Below are 7462 nucleotides of genomic sequence, written 5' to 3' on the forward strand. Positions count from 1 at the left end.
TGTAACCTTAGACAGACTAACAGCTTTGGACCTTTTCATGATTTCCATCTGGGTGGAACTAAAGGACCCTATCCAGGAAATGGAGAGTACACAGTAAACAGGAGTCAACCCAGCCTACTTCTCCCCTTATACAAGATGAGGCCTTGGGTTTTATTTGAAGTCTGGGATTCCTCCTCTTTTTCCTTTCCTTTATGCAGTCATTCTGCATTCCCGCTCCTCAGGTCAGCAGGTCAGCATCACATATACAACTACTGACAGCCTCCACGGAACTCAAAGGCAGAGGGTAGCCTTCAAATCACCCTGATCAGTATCATTACTTCATTCTTTGCAGACAAACAAACAATGAAAACTAAATTTAATGATAGTAGACCTAAATATAAAGAATAGGTGTTGGGAGAAGGAAAAAGGAAGGGAAAAAAAGATGTGATACAAAAATTCTTCTAATATGCAACTGATAAAGACTCATCTAAACTTTAAAAACCATTTAAAGTGATTCTTTACTATAATTTGTTTTAAATTTTATTGGCAGGTGAAAATAAAAACTTCAAGACCAAATATTCTCAAAGCTTATGTGAAGAGAAATTATTCACAGGTTAGGGGCAGCCTTCCACGGAAAATGGCTCATCACTACAGCTTGCTCCTGTGGCTTTGATCAGAAGTATTCCCTGTGGGTCAATAAAACAAAAGATATATATAAATATATATAATATTAGAAAATCATTTTGATATATATATTCATATATTATCATCAAATATTTCAAACAAAATACATATTTAAAAGTTTTTCCCACATTATACTTTAAATTTCCCCTGGGTCTTAAAATTTTCTAAATTATTTTATTATTTGTTTGAATAAAGTATTGCTTGTTTATATAATTCTATTCTAAACTAGATCTTGTTATACATGCAAATGACAGAAGTAGCTAGCAACCCCAGAGGTTTTTTTTTTTTGTATTTTATTATTGAACCTTGTGTGTGCATATATGTAAGTGTATGTTCATGTGTGTAAGGTACACACAATCTATGGTGCTACTCTTCAGACACTATCCATCACATAAAAACTAAATGAGAAAATACTGGATTTTAAATATCATCCTTGCTTTAAAGGGTATTCTTTGTATAAGTTAGAGGGATAGCTATGTAACTTAGCTGGTAGAGTGTTTGACAAGCATGCACAAAGCCCTAGATTCAATTCTGAGTAGTACATAAACCAGGATTGGGTGTCGACTTGTAACTTCAGCACTTGGGAGGGGATGATAAGAAAACCAAAATTCAAGGTCCTTACCAGCTACAACTCTAAGGCATGCCTGGGCTACATGAGATCCTCTCTTGAAACATCTTAATTTGGGGGCAATGAGAGAGTGTATCTAGCTAAGTCATTTGCTGCTAAACCTGAACACCCAAGGTTAATCCCCAGAGTTTAAAAAGTGGTTGGAAGAACTGATCCCTGAAAAGTTTCTCTGTTCCCCACAAGCCACAATAAGATGCAGGTGCATACACACCCAAACACAATCACAAGTTAACAAGAAATGTAACAGAGTAAAGATACTAAATGATTCACAAATTGAGGTGGCATGTGGACTTATATGCTAGTTAAGAGTTCAGAATTGCATCAGTGGAAACAAACCAAATAAATGATACACAGAAAACAAAACAAGTCACTAAATGCCTCTGTTCAGAGTTCCACAGCATAATTTATATACTGAAGAATCTTAGCATCAAACACCATATCTAGATTTAAAAGTATCCTGTTGACACCATTACTGACAAATAGAAAAACAACTATTTACCCAATAATGAAATATTTACAAAGAGTGGATGATTACAATAAAACAATGTTGAGAAACAGACATAAAATATGAAGAATTTGTCTTAATCCAAGTTATCAGAGATACAGTTTGGACAATTCACATGTTCTGTGTGGCTCACTTTTGTCTGGGGAAAGGGGCCTCACAGGAATAACAACCTGTCACATTTGCTGCAGCAATTACAGATGATCAATCATCAGAATGTTCTCTGTATGTTTGTTCTGCAATGTTAGCTAATTTAATTTAATTTAATTAGTGATAGAGAGGTCATATTCTAATGTCCTTAACATCCATATTCTTTTGCATGCTCACTTAGATGTAAGACAGAGAAGTCATTCACTAATCACAAGGTTATTATAAAATCTTGTTTATGGCTCCAAAAAGGCAAATGTTAATCAGTCCATTAAAAATGTCACTAAGTGAGAAGTGCAAAAGATTTCCTTCTGAACTCGGGATGTGTGCAATAAAGGAAATGCTGGGTTAGCTCCATGCCCAGAAGGAATAATGATAATTAAACTCACAGATGTCTGTTGGCCACATTTTATCTGTATGTACGTAAAAGTAAATGTATATAAAAATATACTTATTAGGTTGAATGTATACTTATTAAGATAAAATAAAAGTAAAGCATAAACTCAAGTTGTGTTTTATAGGTAGTATGTGAAAGCTACTGCCCCTTAGGCTCAATATTGCTACTGATGTTTGAGAAAGAGAGACCCATGACTATCATGGCTTCTAACGTTACTCCTTGAGCATCTCCAGCTCAAACCCTGTCTAAACTTCCTGTTAGATATGAAGTGGTAGGTCTCAGTGTCTTGCTCCAGATGGCTTCTTGCTCTGCCTCATCGGGAGCCTAAATACAGAGCCAAACCACCAGGGGCAGATCGCTCTAAAATCTGATGCCTAAAGAAATCCTTCCTGTTCCCTGTAACCTCACCCCCAGCCATTTTAAACTTAACAAACAAGCAAAGACCTTTAGAGTTAACTGGAAGGTAGCACATATCTCTGTCATCACGCTCTTGCTACCTTCAACAGTTCTCCTAGTGTTAAAGCAGGTATACATCATTTCCATGTATATCATCAGAAAAAAAAATGCTGAAAAGAAAGAAAACCAGTAAGGAGGGAAGGCTCACACTAGGGATGGAAGAGGCGGTGAGTGAAAACAATCACCACCGCACCACAGACTCACCTGTGGTCCAAGGCAGCCCCAGCCCCAGAAGCTTCTAGATCACTCGGAGCCGTCCCGCTGTGCCTGCTGACTGAGAAGCATGTAGATCCTCTCTTTGACCCACTCTCGGCTGTGAGGCTTGTAGGTCTGCGTGTCTTCTCGGAACACCAGGCAGCTGAAGTCTACCAGCCGGTCGATGAACTCAAAGAGCTGACTGACGCCATAGGTGATGGACTGGCTGAGAGGGTTCAACCTCTTGAGGTGCTCTTCGTACATCTTACAGATGCCTTCCATGCATTCGTTCACGGAGCCGTAATCGGCATAGGTGCGGCCTTCCGGCCTCTGCGTTGGCTGCACCAGCAACTTGATGGGAGTCATGGCCCCAAGAGCCGGTCTCTCCCTGCAGCCTAAACCGAAGTGCGCATGCGCCCAGCCGCAACGCCTCTAACAGCAAGTCTCGCGAGAGCTGGTGGAGCAGCGAGGCGCCTGTACTGCTTCTGGAAGGTTCTTGGCGCCAGGTTAAAATTTGGCCACCCGAAGTGGGTCTTACTGTTAATGGTTATGCAGAAACACGGCTGATTATGCAACTGGGTGCCTAGAGCTCTTGAGAGACATCTCTGTAGGAAACATATTGGCTTAATATGCATGTTTTTATTTAAATAACCTTTGACAAGATATTTTCGTCTGAAGTTATGTAAAGTCATAGTCGCCAAATGAAAGAAGATAAGAAAGGCCCACATATGCACATTCCTCTCCGCCACCTATATTAGCAATATGAGTTTATTCAACCTCGTTTGCAGTCCTCATTACCTTCATCTAATTGTTAATACTGTCTTGTAAACATTTGCATAATTTTTTAAGACTGTACACCTCATTTCAAAGTATGTGTTAATTCACTATTCTACTGTGCAAAGAATGTGAGGTTGTCTTTAATACAGGGTAAGTCACAAATTTCACCCTTTTACTTTTTCTTGAAGATTTAATAAGAGGAATAAATTAGAAAACTCTCAAGTGATAACAAAAGAAAGCTATTTTTATGCTCTGTAGATTGCGAGAACATTACATATTGTTAAACTGTTCTGTAAAAGGAGGCAATATCTACTAACTACATCTATTGAAGGAATGTTTTAATTTACAATAAAATACAGAACCGGGGCAAATATGAATCTATCAATTAATATCACCTTAAAACCACTTTAAAAAGAGAGTGCCATCATTTCAAACACATGTTTTCTAAAATTGGCAGAAATGAACGCATAAGCACCATCAATGGGTCCTTTAACAAAGAGAAGCAGATCTTATTAGTGACAAATCATAGCAAGGAAAAAGGACAAAGAGATGGTGATGTTTTATGCAGCTCTTTTAGTTTTATAAGACAAATAATTATATAAATGGATATTTCAATTCTCCTTAAGTTAAATAGCTGTATATGTGGAGATGGTTGAAATATTTTTCTTGTGGACAGTTCTTAAGGGGAAAGTCACTCAAGGGAAACTGCTAGTTCTGACCATAGATCCTGGGTTCCAGGGGCTTAGTTGATTGGGCTGAGCCACTGATTCAAACCTGGCCAAGTTTTTCATTCTCTTTCTGAAATTTTGAGTCAGAACAGTATCTACATTCCATAATTCTACTTAAACTAAGGTCCAAGGACTTCCAGCAGCTTATTCAGTATATGCTGATGTGGTTAACTTTCTTGTTGGCAGCAAGCACCCAGCTCCACATTTCATTTTGTCCAGTCTCCTTAGAGGAGTAAGAACAGTGGTGAGTTTGTGGGCTACGGATCAAATATACTGATGGAGGAAGTGGCTCTAGTGCAAACAGAAGGAGCTTAAACATGAGACACGAGAGTCCTTCGAGATAAAAGTAAGAGAGACAGCTGCCAAACTCCAAACTCCATTTCCCAAATGTCTGCTTTGGGGTGACCTTTGATGACAAGGTGTCCCCATCACCATTGCCCAGAGGATATGAGCATGGCCTGAGGGACAACAGTGCTGGTGGCTATGACTGGGACAATGGGAGACATGAGAACTGGACTGAAGGCCACAGCTTAGTGCCCGGTATTGTTACTCAACCTGAAGTTTTATTCAAAAATACTGCTAGTTATTCAATGTTTTTCATGAAAATGTTTTCTTTGGGCTTACAGTTTTCTTGTTTGCAGAGTTTGCTGCTGTTTCTGATTCCTATCAGGTAAACTTATTTTTTCTTTAACAACTTCCTTGTTTTCTAAACACAACTGGTTTCAGATAATATTCTGTATTCTACTAATTATGGCAATCAAGGACCTGACTTTCCCTTGCCAACCTATTTAAAATACTTAGAGGCAGGATACTCTTCTGTTATCATTGCTTCTTGTTCTTTGCAGAACATAAAACATGTCAAGAAGTTGAAACGTAACTTGCTGCCTCACCCATCCTCCCACTAGAATTATGCATATATGCCACTATGCCAAACACTGCAAAAGTGTTATGTTACAAACTTAACAAATATATAAGAGTAGGGGGTTATTAAAGAAGGGAATATTTAAAGTTGCTCCTAATCTACATATTTCAGGACTATAAATAGTATAAATTGGATTTTGACATAAATTATCATCTTTGGAATTGGAGAAGAGTCTCTATTTAAGAGCACTGCCCCATTTTTGAGGAAACCTGTATTCCTTGCTAGATACCCACAGGACAGCTCACAACAGTCTATAATTCCAATTCCATGGGATTTGATGGCTTCTTCTGACCTCTGCAGTCACTGTAGGCATGTGGCACGCAGCCAAAACATCCTGACATATTAAAAAAAATCTAAAAAAAGAAAAGGAAAATAAGAAAAAAAGAAAAGAAAAAAGAAAGACCAGGAAACCCCACTTCTATGTTTAACCAATAAATGTAAAATTTCGTATTTTTTTTGTCCAAGTATTCAATACCTCTTCCTTAATTTACAACCCACCACCAGTCAGAATGAAAAGTCCATTTATTCAAGTAATTATAATTGTGATTAAAACAAATAAAAACAAAACATAATTATCAATTTTGGAGAACATTTCTACAAATTTATATGTTCACTATTGTTTGTATATTATGTGTTGGAAGTGTGTTTCCTAACGTAGTGGTGTTAAAGTGGAAGGACCTTAAAGGCTTGGGGGGTAGTGACAGATAGTTAGGTCATGCAGTTGTTACATTCAGAAGAAATCCATTTAAGTCTTAAGAAATGCTTTGCTCTAGGAAGGAGTTTGCCATCAAAAGCAGCCTGCTATAGTTTGGCCATGACTGTCCCACCAATGAGTACAACTATGATGAGATATAGGGAACTGTTGACAAGGGTCACTATAATCTGTTGAACATTTGGTCCCTAGTTGGTGGGCTGTTTAGGAAGAGAAGAATTAGGAGTATGGTCCTGTTGGAGTAGCTGAGCCACTGCGGTTGGGCTTTGAGGTTTAAAGACCCAAGCCAGTTTCAGTGTCTTTTCCTGCTGTGTGCAGATCTCTCAGTTGTAGAACTCTCAGTTCCATGTCTGACTGTGTGCTGCCCTGCTCTCTTACCATTGACAAAGTCTCTGAAGTTGTAAGCAAGCTAAAGTCTTCCTTTATAAGACTTGCAGTGGTCATGATGTCTCTTTACAGCAATAGAACACTGACTAAGACAGCCTGTGTTTTTCTGGCTCACAAGTACAGTACATCCTGAGAGGGAAGTCAAGGCAGAAAGAGCTTGAAATAAATAATGAAGAAACGGAGAACAATGAATGTATGCTTCTGCTGTTCTTTTCCATATTTATGTAATCTATGATCTTAGACAGGGAATGGTGCATAGGGCTGATTGAAAATAATCATTGCTTGAGTAAGTTGTACAACATAAGCTGAGTTAGCTTTCTTAACTCATTAGTCTTTGGTGTTTCTGCAGTTTATAAACTTAATTTTAATTATATTTTATACTAAATTCTAATTTTAAAGAAAACTTAGAACTGCTACATCTCCTTGATTCCATCCTTCCCAACTTATTGTTCAATAACAGTAGGGTTCCAACACTCACCTCCTACCATGATCTACTTTGTGTCACAGCCGGCATTAATCACTTCCCTTTTAGAAAATCTATAAGACAAAGGTTTACCAGCTACAATAATTATACATACACAGTAATTTTATGAATTTGAAGAATGGATTGTTAGCAAAATGATATTTTAGATGAGAATATATAATGGATAGTTGACTTATAAAAACAAAATGAATAAAGTGTAAAGTGTATGATGTCAGAGGTGATAAATATTTATGAATCTGTTAGTGTCGGTTTATTATAACAAAAATTATGGAATAAAACACAAACCATGTGAATGTATAAGAATTATAAGTATTCCTGTTGATATGCTGAGGAAAACAATATGAGATTGAATACTAAACATTCAAAATATTATATGCATGTCTTTTTAAAATATCAAAGATAATGACTTTGTTAGTATATACAGAATATTCCTTAATTTCAATAAAATTTTGTGTTTAACCAGT

The 7462-nt window shown here is 37.3% G+C and overlaps 1 pseudogene across 1 annotated transcript; it reads right to left on the reverse strand.

Moving 5' to 3' along the window:
- Positions 1–493: 493 nt before the first annotated feature.
- On the reverse strand, positions 494–3425 carry LOC116094829 (annotated as a pseudogene). The gene is made up of 2 exons (XR_004120345.1): positions 2998–3425; positions 494–665 (listed from the first exon to the last, which is right to left on the reverse strand). The product of XR_004120345.1 is annotated as an enhancer of rudimentary homolog pseudogene (transcript).
- Positions 3426–7462: the final 4037 nt, after the last annotated feature.

The sequence above is a fragment of the Mastomys coucha genome, unplaced genomic scaffold (assembly GCF_008632895.1).
Source record: "Mastomys coucha isolate ucsf_1 unplaced genomic scaffold, UCSF_Mcou_1 pScaffold17, whole genome shotgun sequence".
Lineage (NCBI taxonomy): Eukaryota > Metazoa > Chordata > Mammalia > Rodentia > Muridae > Mastomys > Mastomys coucha.